Source organism: Ambystoma mexicanum, chromosome 4p (genome assembly GCF_040938575.1).
Source record: "Ambystoma mexicanum isolate Mex_15411 chromosome 4p, UKY_AmexF1_1, whole genome shotgun sequence".
Taxonomy (NCBI): Eukaryota; Metazoa; Chordata; class Amphibia; order Caudata; family Ambystomatidae; genus Ambystoma; species Ambystoma mexicanum.
In genome coordinates, this window is record NC_090927.1 from 759,483,225 (window position 1) to 759,504,370 (window position 21,146).

Here is a 21,146-nt window from a genome sequence, read left to right on the forward strand (position 1 = left end):
GGGGGAGGAGGAACAAAATAAGCAACTATCATACTAGGTCTGACAAAATTTCAGATAGTGCTGGAGGGGGTGAAGGAAAGGGGAGGAGACATACAAGGTTGCTGTCATACTAGGTCCTTGGACAATTCTGATAGAGTAAGTACATAGAAGAAAGTAAGGGGAGGAGGGGAAGATATAAGAAAAGGGAGAAGGGAGAGGAGGAGAGAACAGAGAGTAAGCAGTCAAAAAAAGTGGGGAAGCAAGAGGGGAGAGTGAATACAATTCCAGAAGTCAGCAGTAACACATAATGTTGCAAGCCAAGATACAAGATGAAGATGGGAACAGCATGATTCAGGGCCACCATGAGTACAAGAGGCAAAGGAAGTCCAGCATGAGAGTTGAGAAAGGGTGACGCACCGTGAATGAATGAAGTCCATAAAAGTCAAATCCAGCATTGGCCACAAGACGGTGATGTTGAAATCAGAATGTTTTAGGACAGACTCCTTCAGAAGAAGGCTGAGGGCGTGGAGGGAAGCAGATCAAAGGGATTCTCTTTAGAGGGGTGTATTCAGTCTAGGTGCAGGTGTTGGACCTCACGGTCCACCCATTACAGGTCATGCTACCGATACACCTGCTTGGCTTCTTTTCAACAGTTACATCATCACTGCTTCTGCTTAACAGTGGTATTCTTGCAGTTCTTTTCAACTCTTGATCTGCCACCATTCACCTGTTGAATACTCAAACTTTCTTTATAACGTTGCCAGAGTATCAACTTTCAACTTGCACAGTTCCTCTTTTCCTTATGGCTCTTGCCAATGCTTGCTTTTCTCAGTATGTACAATTTCCAGTTGTTTATTTTCAATAACAATGCTTGCTTTCTTTAATTTCTGTGAGTCACAGTTCCTTGGTGTCAGGGGATGCTTTTATCTGCTTTCCACACATGTGGCATTCATTCATTATTACTTTGCTTTGGTTCAATATTCAAAATTGCAGTTCATTCATATCCAAAAAAACGTAATTGCAAATTCCCAGTTTACTCTCCTGCTGGGAATTTGGACCCAGTTCACAGGCTTTTCAACCCTTTCAAATTGACTGCTTTTCTTGCCCTTCTGCTGCCTTTCCAATTGCACTACAGTTCAGTATTCTGAAACCGCTCTGTTCATCAACCTTCACATTTAATAGGCATGAAATATCTGTGTTTTACATTTCTGGACTGGCAATCACATTGGCTTTGCTGTCACTAGATCACTTGCGAGCGGTCCGAACTCCCTTCACCACGCGGCTCGGACCACAGCGTCCCGAATCATTCAGCCTCACTTGACTCACTGGGTGCGCTGTCTTTGGGTGCCCTGCTCTGAGTCACCTGTTTCCTTGTGGCTGCTGCTGTTTCCTGGCTCATGGAAGTCAGCAACTTAACCCTGCCACCTGAGACCTTCCGACAACTCCAGCCACAATTTGCTTCGGCTGCAACGACTCTGCAGGCTCTCGGTGCTTCAGACACGCAATTGGTGGCTATTGGCACTCCACTAATTCACTCTCCTGCTCGAGCCTACTCACCTAAGCGGGCCGTTTAAACCACCCTATGTTTCGGGAGGATAGCTCAGGAGCTACGTGTATGGCTTGCAAGCAAGACAATGCATACCAACACAGGTTTGAATGCTGGTCTCGTACTTAACAAACTTGTCTCTGGTTTAAGTGCATTATAAAAGAGCAATTATAATTATATTGGCTTCAGGTGCAGGCCATTTGCATTGATTTCACAACGGTCTTGATAATCGGCATCCTTCTTCCTCGTCCCAGTACCAGAGTGGTGTTTGTGTATGTCTGAATTAATAAAGAATGAAAGTGAATTTCTATGTGGTCGCTTTCTCAACTCAGTACCAATTATTTTGAGCTCAATGTAAAACAAGAACAGTGTGATTCCATGATGGAAATGTTAAGGATTCTAAAGGGGCGTCACACACCAGACCAGGACTCTTGCTACTGGCCTAGGACGCAGCGCACAATTCAAACACTTTTACTTTATTCACTAAGAACTCAGATTGAGATGGCACCCAACTCGTCTCACACCCCCTCTTACAAATACCCCGGCCACAATGGATCATGAACCAGGCCGGTGGATAGTAATACGATATTTATTTTATTTTTAAATTCAAATGAAATCACACAAATTTAATTTAGGGCAGCAATGACCAGTGGGTGATAATTACACTGTAAATTGATGGAATACACTTAGTTAGACATTTTCCTGTAAGATAAACACTATACAATTGAAAGAAAGCAGAATTACTTTGCGAATGGATTTTTAAATGGGATCACAGTTAAGCATTCCCCCTGCAACATTCCCTCAGACCCCTATTAATCAAACTTTGCATGGATGGGGAGGTGTAGCAAGAAGTCAGGTACACTATGCAACAATCGCCACTGAATAGGAGGCGATTTAGCTCCCTGAAAACTGAGCAAAATGGCATGCAAAATGACTAAATGTTTATTTTACAGGTGCGGTTGAATGGAAAAGGCATGAATTGAGCACTAGAAAACTACAAAGCAATGTCCTAACAATGGGCATACAGCCAAATCACACGTGGAGAAATAGCATTTTCTTATATTCATGGGTTTAAATGTCAAAACAGCTTGAAAAACGGGTTCAACAGACAAAATCGGAATGCGTTTTTTATGCTAAGGGAATATACACATCACAGGAATAATAAGAAAGTGAAATGATAACTCTAAATGAATGACTGGATGAGATTCTTAATGGGAAAGGAAATTTGGTTTCAAAAGTGAACGCAGTGGACAGGGAAAATCGGTTTGGAAAGGAAATGACAAGTGCTACTGAAATTATATTTTCGTGGTTAGAACAGAGGAACACTGCTCGTGAAACAGGTTAAACTGCAGCCTTAACCTCCCACACGCAGTGTGTCTCTTTATGACGGAATTCATTTGTTTATTCCAGATATGACTAAGGACTTACGCGATGGACTAAAAGGATAATAAGAATGGTGCTAATACATGGAGATCAAAAACAGGATGCACAGAGGATTCTGATAAATGTAGACAGTTACTAGAGTACTTTCAGGATTATCTATAGGGTGGAACAAAAGGCAAAGTGTCAGAATGGGATATCCTACGTTTGCCATGGGATGGGGTGATACTTACAATCAACACTTGAATTTAGAATTTGGACTGCCAACTGGAAATTCTAACAGCGAGGCAAGGGTATGGTCACGGCACAGTGGCGCGTCAGCTGGATAAAGCAGGAAGCAGGGCAAGCAGGTAAAGCTGGATAATCCCAATGAGGATTCAGCCACCTTTCCCCTTTCTCCCTGAATTAGTGGGATTTTTGTGGGGTTTACTTCTGAAGGGTGGTTCTGCCCTCGATAGGAGGGTCTGGATCAGCTATCCCTTTCCTGGCAGTGGAATCTGGAATCTTGCAGGGTGAGTATGACATGTCTGGATCTCGGGATATAATGAAGCTGGAAGTCAGGAGAGTCAGTCCTTTGTCTCTCTGAGCATCCACATTTTATAAGGCAAGTGACATCACAGGATTTACTATGGGGGCAGACCTTTGGCTTGACATGCCTCTAACAATTGGATTGGTGAGGGGGTGGCAGTCACCGCCTTCCTGTCAGCCGGTTGAACTTCAGTTTTATGGTGTCTGCTTACAATGCCCATGGCCCTCCCTAATTATTGCCAAAATCAGTTATGACATAAATTGCACATTTTTACAGTAGTGGCGCTTTTGCAAATCACATAGGCAAAGGCCACATTTTACACGGATCCTGTCATTCCAATTCCCAAGTTTCTACAATGGTATTTAGTCATTCTAATAATCTTTCGCAATATCTAGTGGGAATTGCTTCACCTAAAATTCTACATTTTTATATATGTGTACATATTATCATACAGCATGTTTGCATTCATTTTCAAAGTTGTACCATGTATACTTTTCCCGTGAACTACATTTTCCTGCCGTTTGCATCCACTACATGCTAGGGAAAGCTACAATTTCTTGTTTTGATGGTAGAAAAATTTAATTTAAACTGTAAAACGTACGCATTGCTGTGTTTTCCGGTTGCAGAAATAAAAGTCTTAAAGTTTATTAAATACGAACAGTCGTTTGTCCCAGGTGGGCCGGATTTGTCTTCCAATAAGGGTATTCTTCCTAACTCAAAGCCATCTGTCAGGCTCTGGCCAGCCTTAGTCCAGCGTTGCCATGGAGTTGCCTTTGAAGCTCTTTAGTTTGAGTTGAGGGGAGGTGCTACCAGAAAGTCACATCTGTGTGTCCCGGAAACCCATTGTCCCAGGCTGGAGCACTGCCACATTGTCTGATATGGGTGCAAGATCCTCCACCCTCGCCTATTCATATGCCCTGGGGGCTGGTCCACTTGAAGGGAGGTAGATCCTGTTCCCAGGAAGCAAGGCCATTTGAAACCAGGGCCTGCAAACCTGTTCTGCTAGCATCAGATGAAATGTATTTACTCATTTATTCTTCTTTCCTGGATCAGAAAGCAAGCCTGTTGGAATTAAATATCCTATATATGTTTTAAAACAAACCCCCATCACATTCCTATGCAAAGACATGACCTTAATTCAACAATTTACTATTAAACAGACATTTTCTTGTTTGTAAAAAGCAGCATTTTACACGTGGTTAATTTTCCTTAGCTGTCGCTTTACAATGCAGCCTTCCTTCAATTTTCGGAACCTTTCCAAAGCCCCAGTCATGTTTCTAATGCACAGGCATCTGTTCAAATAAAAGGTCCTTTGAAACTGACATGAGCTAGGAGAGAGAGAGGGCTTTTTGTAAAGAGTTTATCTGTGATATTTTGTTGCAAAAGTAAAGCATTTTGCGTACGGCTTGGAGTGAAGTTCTTTGTTATTTCACAGTTCTTGCCTGACACAGCCTGTCCTTCAATGAGAAATGCCCCCATTTGCTGGAGCACACCTGAATATGGATGGACTCTGCTGGGTCTCACTGGAACCAAGTTGTATATTGTCGAAAAGCTGAAAAAGAGCATCAGGGCGCAGTTATTTTAAAAGGCAGAATATTTTCTTTTTCAGTGAAAAGTTTTGAACTGATAGCATAGCAACGCTGCCTTTGACTTCTTTTCTCTGGTGCAAATGAAGAAAATACTGGCAGCAATTGTCGGGCTGTTTTGTGTTTCATCTTGCCCCATTTGTGGCTGGTAATACAGCGCAGCCATTATTTTGGGGACTGCAAAACCCAGTTTTAATGCAAGGCAATCGTGCTCAACAGAGCCAGTGCAGTCATTCTGCTGGTGACTGCTGAGATGTGGTTTGGTGATGTAGGGGAGTTCTGCTGGTCTGGTAATGTACCCCACAGATCCCCCCCCTGCTTTCCTGAGACTTCTTCTTGAGGGAATGTAGGGCAACGTGGGGTTCATCGGGTGGAGTCCTTCTTTCATCAGAGAGCAATACGCCATGATTCTCCCTTTGTCTTTCATTGGAGTGTGGAGCAACACCCCCTTTCCTTCCTTACTTCCCTTTTCCGGGTCCCCGGGAAAACCCTCCTTGGTCTACGAAGGAACTGAATCAGTACTAACTAGTGGATATATAAAGAGAGGTTACAAAATGTTCCAACTGGCTGTCTTCCCGGAAGGTTGACATCAGTGGGACAACATACATTGCATTCATTACAGTACTCGACCAATATCAGCAAATAATTCCTTAACAAGGCACAGATAACTATCAATATTTACACCATGGATTTTCGATATCTTTTTGCACTGATAATGAAGAAAAGTACTCCCTGTTAGATAGATATACTTATGAACCTACCTATTCCCTTCTGCTTCTTCTTTTTCTTGTTCTCATTCTCCAGATGTCTCTTTTATTTGACTTTCCCTTGGCTCCTCAATCAGCTGCAAAGTGGGGTGACAACTCTTTAACTGATTAATGTGGACCCATTTCTCTTCTGACACCTCTCCTTTGGGGATGCGAATGCTGTAGGCGACAGGTGAGATTTTATCTACAATTTCAAAAGGACCGTGCAAGGAGGGGAAAAATGTTCTCTCCTTAGTTTGGTCCCTTTGAAAATTGTACAAGTAGACTCTGTCTCCTACTTGGTACTCCCTTTTTGTTGTTTTTAAGTCATATTGAGTCTTCATCCCCTCTGCTGATTTTTCCAGATACCGCTGAGCGTACGCAAAAGCATGCTGAAGGTGTTTTGTTAGATTCTCAACATATTCATGTGTTGTGGAGGTGTTGATCAGTGTCTGCTCTTGTGTTCTCGAGAGCAGATGCTGAGTTAGCACCATCCTTCGTCCAGTCATTAGCTCAAATGGAGACATTTTGGTCGCAGAAGATGGTGTCGATCTGATGGCCATCAGGACAAGCGGTAATCGGATGTCCCAACTTGGCCCATAATCTGCCACAAACTTTTTTGGAATGCTCAAAATTGTTTTATTGTACCTCTCAACTTCTGCGCTAGAGGACAGGCGGTATGCAATATGAAGTTTCCTTTTTACCCCAAGTATCGCCCACATCTTTGTCATTACTTAGTTGGTGAAGTGACTTCCTCATTTGACTCATCCTTTGGGGTAGGCCAAACCGCGAGAAAATGTGGTTGATCATCAGGGCAGCTGCTGTGTCTGCTTTGCAATTTGGGGCCAGGAGACATTCGACCCATTTAGTGAACAAGCATGTCACGGTCAACATGTACTTGTTCCCCCCTAGAGGAGCGAATCACGGGCCCGATAACATCGACTTGTAAATCTGACCAAGGCAGTGTCATCCCCCTCTTTTGGAGAGGCGCACGGTGGGTGAGGGCTGTTGGCTGAAATTGTGTACACACAAGACACCCCTTCAAGTATTGATCGAGGTCCTGCCCCATGTGTGGCCAGTATGCAACCTCTTTTAAGATTTCAAGTGTTGTATGAAACCCCTGATGACCGGCTCTGGCCGGATCATGGGCATGATTTAGCATCAGGCTTCGGCATGAGGTAGGGACCACCCACTGATCATGGCCAGGTACAGATCTCCTTACCAACAAACCGTCTTGGATTCAGAACATTTTTGGACATTTCATCAACACTCTAAGGTCCTCTTTCCCAATGTAATCGGTATTTTTAGAAGAAAGTTCTCAGGGTCCTCAATGTGTTGATAAAACTTACCAATTATTGGATCCCCTTTCAGGCTGGGAGACATTCCACCCATTTGGCAAACAAGCATGATACTGTTAACATGTACTTGTTCCCCCTAGAGGAGCGAATCACGGGCCCAATGAAATCTACTTGTAAATCTGTCCAAGGCAGTGTGGTCCCCCTCTTCTGGACGGGAGCTCCGTGTGTGAGTGAGCCTGGCTGAAATTGTGCACACACAAGACACCCCTTCAAATATTGGTAGAGGTCCTGCCCCATGTGTGGCCAGTATGCAACCTCCCGCAAGATTTCTAGAGTAGTATGAAACCCCTGATGACTGGCTGTGGCCACGTCATCAGCGTGAGTTAACATTAGGCTTCAGAATGAGATAGGTACCACCCACTGGTCACAACCAGGGATGGATCTCCTTACCAACAAACCGTCTTGGATTCGGAATATTTTGGGACACTTCATCAACACCCTAAGGTCTTCTTTCCCAATGTAATCGGTATCCGTCAGCGGAAAGTTCTCAGGGTCCTCAATGTGTTGATAAAATGTCCCAATAATCGGATCCCCTTTTTGTGCCGCGAGTAAATCAGCATCTGGGATCTCCATACTACACTGGGCAGTTGAGAATTAATTGTGAGAGTTTGTCTGGGATCTAGTGACAGCAGTGACCTGGATTTCCCCCAACAGGGACTCGATCTCAAGGAGATCCCCCTGGATGGCTTCAGGTTTGGCCAGCTGATCAGCCAGGTCGTTTCCAGTTTTGTCTGGTCCCTTTATTCTGGAATGACCCTTAATCTTTTTCCAATAGATGGTCATCCATTAGAGGTGACCAGATCATCAATATTTTGTATTAGTTTGCCATGTTTCAGTGGTTTGTTATAAGCACACAGTATGCCTCTGGTTTTCCAATTGACCAGGTGCTCCAAGAACCCATTCCGGACATAATCTGAATTGGTGATTATGACCAGCTAGTTGAGTTGGTGTTGGACGGCAGTGAGGATGGCCTGATAAACTGCCATCAACCCCGCTACCTGACTACTGCGGGGACCGATTTTGTACCCAGCAGAGGGGTCCGGGCATCATTCACCCAGGCATTTCCAACGCCGCCCACCAATTCCTTTTCCCCGTTGTTATCAACATGGTAGGAGCACCCATCCACATAAATTGTGGGCATCCCATGGCACGTGTCTTCTTCATAGACTTTGTGCAGGGAATTCCGGTACGCCTCCATGTTGTCCTGGGTTTTGAGACTTTCGTCCTCAAGACAGTTTTCTCTGGCACAATCATGCAAGTCAGCCAGACCTTGCGCGAGGGGACTCTTCTTGTTTTAGCCATATCTGACCTCCATAGGAAAGCCTGGCATGGACAGAATCCAGGAGGTAATTCTGGAATTACTTACATTTCCTGCCTGGATTCTGTCACTTTGGAGGTATTGCAAAGGCTGGTGTGGATCTCCACTATGATGTACTCCCCTGGATGAACGGGTGGTCATTTTTCAACGCCCACACCATTGCCAGGAGTGCCTTCTTGGAATTGGTAATTTTTCATCCACAGAGGATAAAGTCTTGCTTGCGTAGATGACTTATTGACCTTGTCATGCTTTTGATATAATACTGCTGTCAAGCATGTGCCTCCAGGAATAACTCCTGGTTTTTGACAGGGTAAGCTAGACAAGGCGCTTGTGAGAGACTTTGCTTGAGTTGTTTTATTGCCTCGGCTTGTTCTGGACCCCACTCCCACTTGACCCCCCCTTCAAAAGATGGATCAGGGGTATTGTGACCTCTGCGTAATCCTCAATGAACTTCCTACGGTAATTAGTCAGTCCAAGGAGGCTCCTTAGCTCACGCAGAGTTGTGGGGTCTTTTAGTTTTAATAGTGCTTCCACTTTCTTCTGGTGGGGACACAGACCCTCAGGAGTTATTTCATATCCCAATAAGCTGACACGGGTCCTGCACCATTGTGCTTCCTGGAAGGACAGTTTTGCTCTGGCAACCCTCAACTGGGTCAGAACATAACAGATTTCCGCTATGTGTTCCTCCACAGTTGAGCTTTTTTAAGGACATCATCCACATAAACCAGGTTACCCCTTTCACCCAAGACAGGCATGGCCTTGTGTAAGAAGATGTTGAATTCGTTGCTGGAGTTTATGTATCCGAAGGGAGTCCAGGTCCACGTGTACTGCTGCCCCCCGAAGGTAAAGGCAAGCTTGTATTGGTCCTCCATACTGACGGGCACGGTCAAGTATCCATTTGTCAAGTCAATAGCGGTATATACCTTTGACCCCTGGATCTGGGACAGCCCTTGGTCAATGTAGTAAAGAGGCCATCGGGTCACGTGGACCCGTTTGTTCAGCTCCCTCAGGTCTGTGCAAAGTCTCCATTGGCCATTTGGTTTTAAAATCCTCAGCACCAGATTATTAAAGGTGCTGTGGACTGGATGAATTATCCCACGGGACTAAATGTTTTTGATAATTTCTGTCAGGGACTCTGTAGATGCGACAGGCAAGCAATATTGCTTCACAAACACAAGAGTCATTCCAGGGTCTGATTGAATTGTGGTAGTATGTATCTCGGAGCGACCACAGTGGTACGAGTCCAATGCAAAGACATCTTGGATATCTATGAACACCTGTTTCAACTTTTGCTTTTGCTCCTCAGTCTCAGAGGCATCAGTGAGGTTGACCCGCTCATCACCCATTTGCCTGAAGCCTGGAAAGACTTTGGGTTTCGCTATCTCAGCGGCCTCCTCCAGCTGGGTGGAGAGGTCTCTGGTTAGAGTATTGACCTAGACAGAGGGTTTCAAGTAGGAGAAGCAGTCATTGTGGACCTGGAATATCACCTCATCCTGCCTGATGTCATTGGTCCCGTCTTCCCCCCCGTAAGAGCAGGAAGAGTACACCAGGAAATTCCCCACTTGCCGGGCGAAGATCCTGTCTGGTGGTATGTCATTGTCATAGCAGTCACTGGGGATCGGTCCTATCAGTTCATTTCCTAGATCCATGGAAAAATTTCAGTCATCACGGCCATTCCAATAATGGTGCCTGCGACTAGAGTGATACTCCTAGGGTCGCTGTTATTCATCAATATTGGAATGGTGTTGTGTTCTACATTGACTAATGGTGTTGGGTTTAACCCCAACCCCTGATGTTGAAGATGGGCATCGAGGTGTACATAGGCATCAGGATTTTGCAGTTTCTGTCCTCTTTTAATTTTTAATTCAAGTGGGAATTGTCGGGTCTGTCCAGGGATGGTGACCTCTTCTCCAATTTGAACTTCAACCGCATACAGCAGCAATTTGTCTGACCAAAATGCTTTTTCTGAATTATCAAAGCCCATGGGACTGCCCCCTAGTCGGGACCAGGCCTCGTAATTTATCAGGTCCAAATTAATTGCAAACCGATAGAGAATGTCACTGCCTAAATAGAATGCAGCAGGGACATCTCGCACGACCCAACAATTATGCTCTATGCTTTTGTCACCTATAGCAATTTTGAGCATACACCTGCTAGGCAGGAGATGTTTGGAATTGGAAGTTTCCAAGCTCATTTCTCACTTATCAATCAATTTAAATGTGGGAATGGTTGTATCTTTTGGGAGCTTTCTGAGCATGGCTTCACTGATGAAGCTCTTTCCGTTGTTCAGGCACACTCGGGCGAGAACAGACACCTTCCACTCATTTAACTGTATAGGGAGGAACAGCTGTTCTGTAATTTTCTGAATGTCAGCTAAACTTTGAGCTGGTTTTTCATCACTTTTGACTATAGAATTGGTATTTTCAGATTTGTGAATTGGTATCACATTTCAAAGTATTTCCTTCCAGTGTGGAATGCCACTTAAAACTGGAAGGAAGGTTGATTTTCAGCAATAGAGATGAGTTCCCATCACAAGTTTGTTGTCCTACAGCAATTACTGTAACGTCAGTTGTTTGATTATTTTGGAAATTAAACTCAATGTAATCAGATTTTTGTTCAACCATGTGGCATGTGCCATTTAAACTAACATGGTTGACACTTTGTTTTAATTTTATTGGCCGGTTAGTCTGAGTCCAGAGGACCTTGTTCACACAGGCTAATAGGGGAGACAACCTGCGAAGGATGTCATTCCCTAATAGACAGGGGGTTCCCTTTGGAGTCACGCCTATGACAGGGTGTTTCACCTTATGTCGCTCCATTTTTATTTCCAGATCCGCAGTCCCCTTGACAAGAATTTAATTTTTGTCGAAGTTCTGGAGTTGCCCAGGAAGAGAGCTGAGAGGGATTTGGTATCTCTCCCCCCTTCCTGAATTTAGCTGCTTAAGGCCCTTTTTGACAGAAGAGTGGCTTGGGATCCAGTTTCCACCAGTGCTGAAAATGCATATTGCCGTTGCACTCGCACGGGGGCATAGAATCTCCCCTCCTTCTCCTCCAGCGGGAAAAGGTAATAGGCACATTGGGCAAGCTCGGTGGTCAATTATTTTATTTTGGACTCTGACACGGTGGGGTTTTGGACATTTTTCTGTGCCGCAGTCTGAATATCTGTAACAAAATTTTGGAATCCCCTTTTTCCCTAAGCTCTGTGTTGCCCCATCTTACCTGGAGGCAGTCACTAGAACCAATTCGTGGGGAGGATCCCACATTAATATTTTTTTCTCCGGATGACAATTCTGGGGTTCAGTGATGGGTGACTCTGAATTAGTGCCCACACCCATCCAGTGTTCATTCATATCATTTGGGACCCATATTTCTTTGGGAGTAAATTCCCTTGTGCCTGAAGGAGAAGACTTTCTTCCCAGAATCCTCCAAGGATTCTTCCCCTTCAAACTGGAGGACACTAACTTCCTCCACAAAATGGGCCTTATTGATTTCTTTATTTCTCCTACCCACCCTCTGTTCCTTGGGTTGCAGATTTTCGGGGGCATGAGATTTTAGTTCCAGTTTCGGGGTGTCCAGGGACTTTTCACGGGTGAGGAAGGAATCTTCCTCTATGGCTTTACACCCCCCTTACTCCCGTGCTCCTTCTCTGGAACCGGTGAGTTATCAGGGTTCTCTCCCTGTCATTGTTCTGAGGTGCCAGACCCTTGGTTTGAGGGGTTCTGAGTTGCCATGTTCATCTGAGGGTTCTGCTGAGCCGTCAACATGCGACTCAGATCCTGAGTTAGGTTCTGGTCCTGGCGCTCCAGTTGGGACACTCGTTCCGACTGGTACGGGTATCTTTGTTCAAACCTGGGTGGTTCTCGGGAAGGGTAACTATCCCTTCTCCCTGAGTCCCCTGGATATTGTGGATTCCCTGGGTAACCCTCCACCCTTGGCCTCCCCTCTCCCGGATTTGGTGGTCTGGACTCCTGAAACCAGGGAAAGAAAGGACGGTTGTCCTGCAGGTTGGGGTTTGGTAGATACCAGGGAAAGAAACATAACCCTGGATTTGGGGGATTAATGTCCTTCTGAGGGAAGTTAGGAGGGAAGTTTCCTGGGGTGGCAGTACTCACCAGGTTGGATCCCCCCCTTGGGCTGGGGGAGTCCATACATACCCCATGATAGGTCTGTTTCCCCTTGTATCTGGGACTTATGTAATCAGGTGAGTTAGGGGTCCCATTGGTGGGAATACCTTCCTGACTGCCACCTGCTGCTGATTGATCAGATTTGCCTCTGATTTGGCTGGTTTTGGGAAGGTTTGTTTTTAGCCCCCCCCTTCCCATTTTTAGGTCTACAATGGAGGCAACCTTAACCTCAGCCATCTTAGCAGCAGGGTGTTGGTTGGTTTGGGGTTTTTTGTATGGTTTTTATTTTCTGCAGGTTTTTGGACCTCATAGATCTGGGTAGCCTGCTCTATTACCCAGTCCAGGGTCCTTTTGTCATGAAAATCCCTCACCAGCTGGGTCATTATATATTTTGGTAGTGCATGAAAATAGGTGGTAATAAACTCTCTACTATTCGTGCGCACCCTCCTAGTAGTTTGTGTAAAGGCGCGTTTTAGCTCCTGCACAAATTCTCTTGGGGCCTGATCTTCTCTGCATTGCACATTGTAGGCTGCTTTGCAAGCCTCCTGGGGGTTTCTGTGGGCAGAAAGGTGCTTCAAGATGACAGCCTTGTAGGTGTACCACCTTAAATGGTTTTGGTCTTCCAGTCCAGCAAAGAAGCTGGAGTACTCCGGAGAGAACATCCATTTGGCATAATCTATGCAGTTCTGGCTATCTTTGATGTGAAAAGTGTCCATCATCTGTTCATATAGTTCCAGATGCTCCCAGACAGAATATTTTGCATTTTTGTGGTACAGGGTTATGAAGTTCCTAATAGCCGTAATCTGCCTAATGGGGTCTTTCACCAGAACTCTCTTCTGTTTATTGGCCTTCTTTTGCCACGTCACCTAAGTCCACTCACCCTCAAACTCAGAGCTGCTACTGTTTGAGGTCCCCTCATTATCTTCTAGGTGCTCCCTGATTCTTTGAGCTAGTGAGTGGCTCGTAGAATGGTGAGGCCTAGTTTCTTCTCCCCTGAGGTGCACAGGAGAGTAGTCTTCTGACTCCACCGTGCTTCCAGGATTAGGGGAAGATATTCCCCACTGTCCTGATTGGGTGGAGGTTTTTAGAATGCTCTTTTGGGGCCTCATTTCATGCTGTTTTTCTGCAAATCGAACCAAATGGTCCCTTTGGAGGTAGTGCTTCTGCAGGTCTAATTCCCTGACTTTCTCCTCATATGAGGCTTCCTGGCCAGAGACATCAGCCATAATATTTTTGTATATACACAGGGCCGCCCGTCCATCATTTTCTGAGGGGCGCTGACCTGTCAGCTCCATCATGCTAGGCCTAGATATTTCTGACGGCCTCATGGTTTCTGGCTCATGTGAACCAGTAGACATGAAGTCAGCAATGCCTTGCGCATACAAAGTGTTAAATGGGTTTGCTGCCCTTAGTACAGAGGGCATCACACTGTGATCAGGAGTAGCCCTGTCCCTCTCTACTTGTTCGGGGTCCCTCAAATTTGTATTGAGCCTAGCATACTCTTTCTCCAACCTCCCTAATTTCTCCTTCTCAGCCCCTACCTCTTGATAGCAGGCAAAGGTCTGAGCCTTTTGCTCTGCTATCAGGGCTTGATGGCCTCTATGACCCGTTCTTGAGCTGCCACCTGCTTGTGAAGTCCATTGTTCTCCTCACAGAGGGCCTCATTGTCTCTTTACGCTGCCTGTATGGTCTGGGAACACTGAGACAATCTCTGTTGCAGATGGTTAACCTCCTTTTTCTGCACATTTTGAGCCTCTACGCCTGCTCTAACTTGAGTTCCATTTCTGTCCCATGTCCCATTAATTTTTTTTACATTCTTCTTTTATGCGTCAGTCCCTGAAGGTCTGGCTCCCTTCGCTCCAGATTGGTTCTTAATTTGCACACTTCATGGTACAGGGCCTATTTCTCCTGATACAGAGTGCCCCCTTGTTCAGCCAGGTCATCCCTTTGTTGTATTATGGCGCCTAATTTCTGATTGAAAGTGGAGTTCTTTAATAATTAATTTATTATTTTCCTCTCCCAATTTTTTTATCTGATTCTGTAAAGTAACTATTTGCTCTGGGCTGACATTATTGTATCTCACTTATTGTTTTAATTTCAGTTGACTCTCTTCCAAAGAGTCAACCTTTCCTTGACACTACACTCTTAATGCATTAATTGGGCCTCTTGGTCTGAATTATTTTTTTGTTGTAGAGCCAAGTCCTGTTTTAGCTGTTTCATGTAGTTCTCAACTTTGACCTCAGAATTTTGGCTCTTTTGCATTTTCCCTTCCACTAGTTTTAATTCAGTCTGGATTTGGTTTAATAGCCCAGACTGGTTTTGTGCAAGGGTTCTATTTTCTTCAGGTTTCTCCAGCATAATCCCCATGTGGAGATATATGTAGGCTGTGAATCGGACCATTTTAATCAGTTCCTGCTTAATGCTTGGAGTCATGTACAGTTCTCTCAAGGCTTGATGTAACAGGCTACCATCTTGCCACACATCCATGTCCATGGCGGTGATCTGTTGCATCATTTCTCCTAGCCAGACCTCATCTTGCTGTGCCCATTCTCCTCTAATAAATAGTTTATGCCGAAGGTGCTGCTTAGCCATGTTTATCTCTACTGTGGTCATTATGGAGAGTGTTGTTTCTTTATTAATTTATTTATATAATGGTAACCTGTATTCTGTGTCTTTTTGTCCAGTTCATGGTTGATTTTAATTTATCTTTACACACATGCCTGATACTTAGGGTCTATGGGCCTCATTCCGAGGTTGGAGGTAGTCATGCCGCTATTAGCGCCATGACTACCTCCAATATCGTTACCGAGTCCGCTCTCGTTCAATGGGGACTTACAGGTCTATTCCGACCTTTGCAGGACTGGTAAGTCCCCATTGAAAAAGCCATTCCCCATTCCCATTTCAGCCCCCATAGGGCTCAATGGGAAGGGGGAAGGTGCTAATAACGGTACCGCAAATTGCGGTACCGTGATTAGCTCTGAAATCCCTTAACGATCCCCGTCCATAACACCTGGTAAAACCATGTCCTTAACGGTGCCCGTATCCCTTTGCGCCCACCTCGTAATGAGGCCCCATGTTTTGGGAAGGCGCTTCTTCAGTGTAACACAGCTTTCCAACCCCACAAAGTATTACTACCTTGAAGGTTAGCCTGCTGTGTTACGCTGTCACAGGTGGAAACACTTTCTCAATCCCCGGCACATGCCCCCAATCTGTTAAGGAATCTAGATGGGCGTCACACACCAGACCAGGACTCTAGCTACTGGCCTAGGATGCAGCGCACAATTCAAACACTTTTACTTTATTTACTAAGAATTCAGATTGAGATGGCACCCAAACAGTCTCACACCCCCTGTTACAAATACCCCGGCCACAATGGACCATGAACCCGGCCGTTGGATAGTAATACGATATTAATTTATTTTTAAATCCAAATGAAATCACACAAAATTTAATATAGGGCAGCAATCACCAGTGGGGAGATAATTACATGGTAAATTGAAGGAATGCAATTAATTAGACCTTTTCATGTAAGATAAACACTACACAATTGAAAGAAAGCAGGATTACTCTGCGAATGGATTTTTATATGGGATCACAGTTAAGCATTCTCACTGCAACACTCCCTCAAACCTCTATTAATCAAACTGCATGGATGGGGAGGTGTAGCAAGGAGTCAGGTACACTATGCAACGATTAGAATCAAAATCCAACTTACCTCCACTGAAGAGGAGGCGAAAAAACGGATTTAGCTCCCTGAAATTTGAGCAAAACGGCCCGCAAAATTACTTAATGTTTATTTTACAGGTGCAGTTGAATGGAAAAGGCACACATTGAGTATAACAGTATCAGAGATGTAAGAGCACTAGCAAACTACAAAGTAATGTCCTAACAATGGGCATACAGTTCAGAAAATTGACTTGGGAAGGAAAAACACAGTGCAGCCAAATCACACATGGAGAAATTTCATTTTCTTTTATTCACAGGTTTAAATGTCAAAACAGCTTGAAAAACAGGTTGAACAGACAAAATCGGAATGCGTTTTTTATGCCAAGAAACATATACACACATCACAGGAATAATAAGAAACTGAAAGAATAACTCTAAATGAATGACTGGATGAGATTCTTAATGGGAAAGGAAATTTGGTTTCAAAAGTGAACACAGTGGACAGGGAAAATCGGTTTGGAAAGGAAATTACAAGTGCTACTCAAACTATATTTTACTGGCTAGAACAGAGGTACGCCACCCGTGAAAAAGGTTAAGCTGCAGTCTTAACCCCCCCACACGCAGTGTGTCTCTTTAAGTGGGAATTAATTTATTTATTTCAAATATGATTAAGGACTTACGCAACGGACTAAAAGTATAGATACGAATGGCGCCAACACATGGAGATCAAAAACAGGATGCACAGAGGATTCTGATAAATTTAGACAGTTATTAGAGTACTTTCAGGATTACTTATAGGGTGGAACAAAGGGCAAAGTATCACAATGGGATATGCTACGTTTGCTATGGGATGGGGTGATACTTACAATCAGCACTTGAATTTGGAATTTCGACCACCAACCAGGTATCTGAACAGCGGGGCAAGGGTCTGGTCATGGCACAGCGGTGCATCAGCTGGATAAAGCAAGGAAGCAGAGCAAGCAGGTAGCGCTGGCTAATCCCAATGAGGATTCAGCCACCTTTCCCCTTTCTCCCTGAAATAATGGGATCTGGATCAGCTATCCCTTTCCTGGCAGTGGAATTTGCAATCTTGCAGGGTGGGTATGAAATGTCTGGATCTCAGGATATGTTGAAGCTGGAAGTCAGGAGAGTCAGTCGTTTGTCTCTCCGAGCCTCCACCTTTTATAAGGTGGATGACATCACAGGATTTACTATGAAGGCAGACCTTTGGTTTGACATGCCTCTAACAAATGGATTGGTCAGGGGTGCCAGTCACCGCCTTCCTGTCAGCCAATTGGACATCGGGGACATGACATCAGTTTTACGGTGTCTGCTTACAATGCCCATGGCCCTCCCACATGAATTTTTGCCAAAATCAGTTATGACATAAATTGCACATTTTTACAGTTGTGACGCTTTTGCAAATCACGTAGACAAAGGCCATATTTTACACAGATCCTGTCATTCCAATTCCCAAGTTTCTACAATGTTATTTAGTCGTTCTAATAATCTTTCACAATTTCTAGTGGGAATTGCTTCACCTAAAATTCTACAATTTGATATATGTGTACATATTATCATAGAGCATGTTTGCATTCATTTTCAAAGTTGTATCATGTATACTTTTCCCATGAATTACATTTTCCTGCCGTTTGCGTCCCCTACATGCTAGGGAAAGCTACAATCTCTTGTTTTGATGGCAGAAAAATTAAATTTAAACTGTAAAACTTACGCTTTGCTGTGTTTTCCGGTTGCAGAAATAAAAGTCTTAAAATTTATTAAATAAGAACAGTCGTTTGCCCCAAATGGGCCGGATTTGTCTTCCAATAAGGGCATTCTTCCTAACCCAAAGCCAACTGTCAGGCTCTAGCCAGCCTTAGTCCAGCGTTGCCATGGAGTTGCCTTTGAAGCTTTTTAGTTTGAGTTGAGGGGAGGTGCTACCAGAAAGTCACATCTGTATGTCCCGGAAATCCATTGTCCCAGGCTGGAGCACTGCCACATTGTCTGACGAGGGTGCAAGATCCTCCACCCTTGCTTATTCATATGCCCTGGGGGCTGGTCCACTTGAAGGGAGGTAGATCCTGTTCCCAGGAAGCAAGGTCATTTGAAACCAGGCCCTGCAATCCTGTTCTGCTAGCATCAGAGGAAATGTATTTATTCATCCATTTTTCTTTCCTGGACCAGAAAGCAAGCCTGTTAGAATTAAATATCCTATATATGTTTTAAAACAAACCCCCAACACATTTCTATGCAAAGACATGGCCTTCATTTTTTTATTTTTTTATTTACACATCACTTGGTTTTAATTAAGCCTTAGATGCAAACATGTACAAAATATAAAAACATGAAACAGATAAAAATCATCGTCATCCTCAAAGGCCCATTCTACATTCCAAAGAAAAGAAAAAAAAAGAGAAAAGGGAAAAAGAAAAGAAGGAGAAAAGTAAGTCTAGGGCTGGTTTCATTCCACAGCTAGGTTTGTAGTGACCTCCATAGCAGTGAAGATTCTTCTAACCAGCTGTAGTACGGCTAAGGACAGAGAAAGCCGTCCACCCCATCTTATGGAAGGCCACCAATCCTCCTGCGATTTCGTTGATGATTCCTCTATAAATCTTCCCAGGAGATTATTTCTTATAGCGTTTAGGGGCTCACCTACTAGTACTAGATGCTGCAGAGTCTCCTTACTTCTATTACATATTCGGCAGTTTAACATTTTTCGTTCATGGGCCTTTGTTCTCCTTGCTATAACCTCCCGTGTTGGGTAGAGATTCAAACGGAGTCTCAGGAAGTTTTGTCACTCCAATTTTGAGGGGAATCTGGCAAGGTAGGATATGACATGTCCTCTTTTATAGTGTTCCTCAGGATCGTCAGCAAACGATTTGTAGGATTTCAATTTATTGCTCAGTCTGGATCCAATCCAAGTCCAATAATTTATACTTCACCCTCGTTGAATTTTCGGTGAGTGTCTTTTCAGTAAGAGCAATGTTTGTCAATATGGAAAAGCAGGCCTCATACCAAGAATTTAAAATTGCTACCTGCTGCCCTTCCATAGCCTCCTTAATAATCGAGAAGCCGCTCGCTGCTGGTGGTTGGAGACATTTCCTCATTAAAGATAAGGATTTCCATTCCATATGGGAGTATAAAGAAGTCAGGCCCAATTCCTTTCGAACCCGTTCAACAGGTAATGAGTTAGGCAACATCATAACCCTCTTCCAAAAGAGACTTTCCAATCGGTTCCAGATTTTGGGATCCATAAATAAATTGGCTTCAGCAGCATAGGTTAGTATTGGCGCCACTTTCAATTTATAGAAATCCAAAATAGGTACCATGGGAAATTTGCAGTATCATCTTTTGATGAGTAAAGCTTGCGAGGCCAGATTTTTGGCTTTGCTTCTCAAATGGGCTATTCCTGGAGCGTCATTCACGCTGTTATTTAGAGACGACCCCAGATACACCATAGAACCAACTACTGGTATCTGTTCTCCATTTAGTGTCCAGGTCCATTTCTTCCGCTTCCTCGCTCTTCCACTGTCTGCCAGAATCAGTATTTTGGATTTTTTTGCATTTATCTTTAGGGCATTTTTGTCGATGTAGTGAGACAAATCCATTAGTTGTCTCTGCAGCCCAATTTCCGTCTGATCAAGGAGCAGCGGATCATCTGCGAATAGTAAGCGTCCCACAGAGTGGCCGGCTATTTTCGGTGGAAAAGATCTGGTTTTTATAAATGATTCTGCCATATCAGATATAAAAAGACAGAAGACCGCTGGTGCCAGGCGACAACCCTGTTTTAACCCGTTTTCTGAGGGAATTTCATCAGACAATAAACCCTTTCTGTCCAGTCTGATTTTTAAGGTGGTGTCCCTGTGTAGTGCTTCCATAGGTTCTCTCAGGGCTTGAGGGCAACCCCATTTCTTCAATTTGTCCCACAGAATTCTGCGGTCGACTGAGTCGAAAGCCTGTTCCAGGTCAATCGAGGCGATGTAGATTGCCCTTATCTTCTTCTGGTGGACCAGGCACTTAAGTATATTTATAATGAAAATATTTAAATTAGTGCCTATCCCTTTACGGAAGCCGGACTGCCCCTGATCCTGATGGTTGAATTTGCATTCCATTCATTAAGGTGTCTCAAAATGATTGCTGCGAAAATCTTGCCCAACACATCTAAAAGAGTGATAGGCCTATAATTACAGGGGTTTGACCTATCACCCTTCTTAAAGATGGGGACAATTATGGAACAGGTCCAGGATTGTGGTATTTTCTTCTCCCTTACCACAGTTGTAAATAATTTTAACATGAACACAGCCCATCTGTCCGGATCTTTCTTTAGGATCTCGTTGGTCAGGCCATCCGGGCCTGCCGCCCTTGACGAACTTGAATTTTTTATCAAATCAACTATTTCTCGGTGATCAAATTTAAAGTCCCATGGAGCTTCTGTGTGTAGTAGTGACTCAATTTGCTCCCCTCCTTTCGCTGCATATAAAAGTTTAAAGTGAGCCTCCCATGCATGCGCAGGAACTGCATTTGTAGTTCTTGAACCCTCCGGGGTATTTAATTCATTGATTAACTTCCACACACCTGCTGTATTTTTATTAATGGCGAGCTGCAGCATTTTTTCGCCTTCTTGCTGAATGATGAGTTGTTTGTAGTGGTGTAACCAGTTCTTGAAGTTAATTTTAGCTTTTTTGAACAAAGTTAGATTTTGAATGGTTTTATGTTTTTTCACTTGTCGCCCCAATCTATTTACCTTTTGCTTTCTTTTGCCGATCTGCTTATTATAGGCGTGCTTAGGTAAGTATGCAAGCCTCTTGAAAGCTACTGGCTTTTCTCTAAATGCCTGTAAAAAGACTGGGTATTGAAGTATGCCCCCGTAGCACAATGTGGATCTGAATTCAAAGCCAACAAGGACGTTGTTAT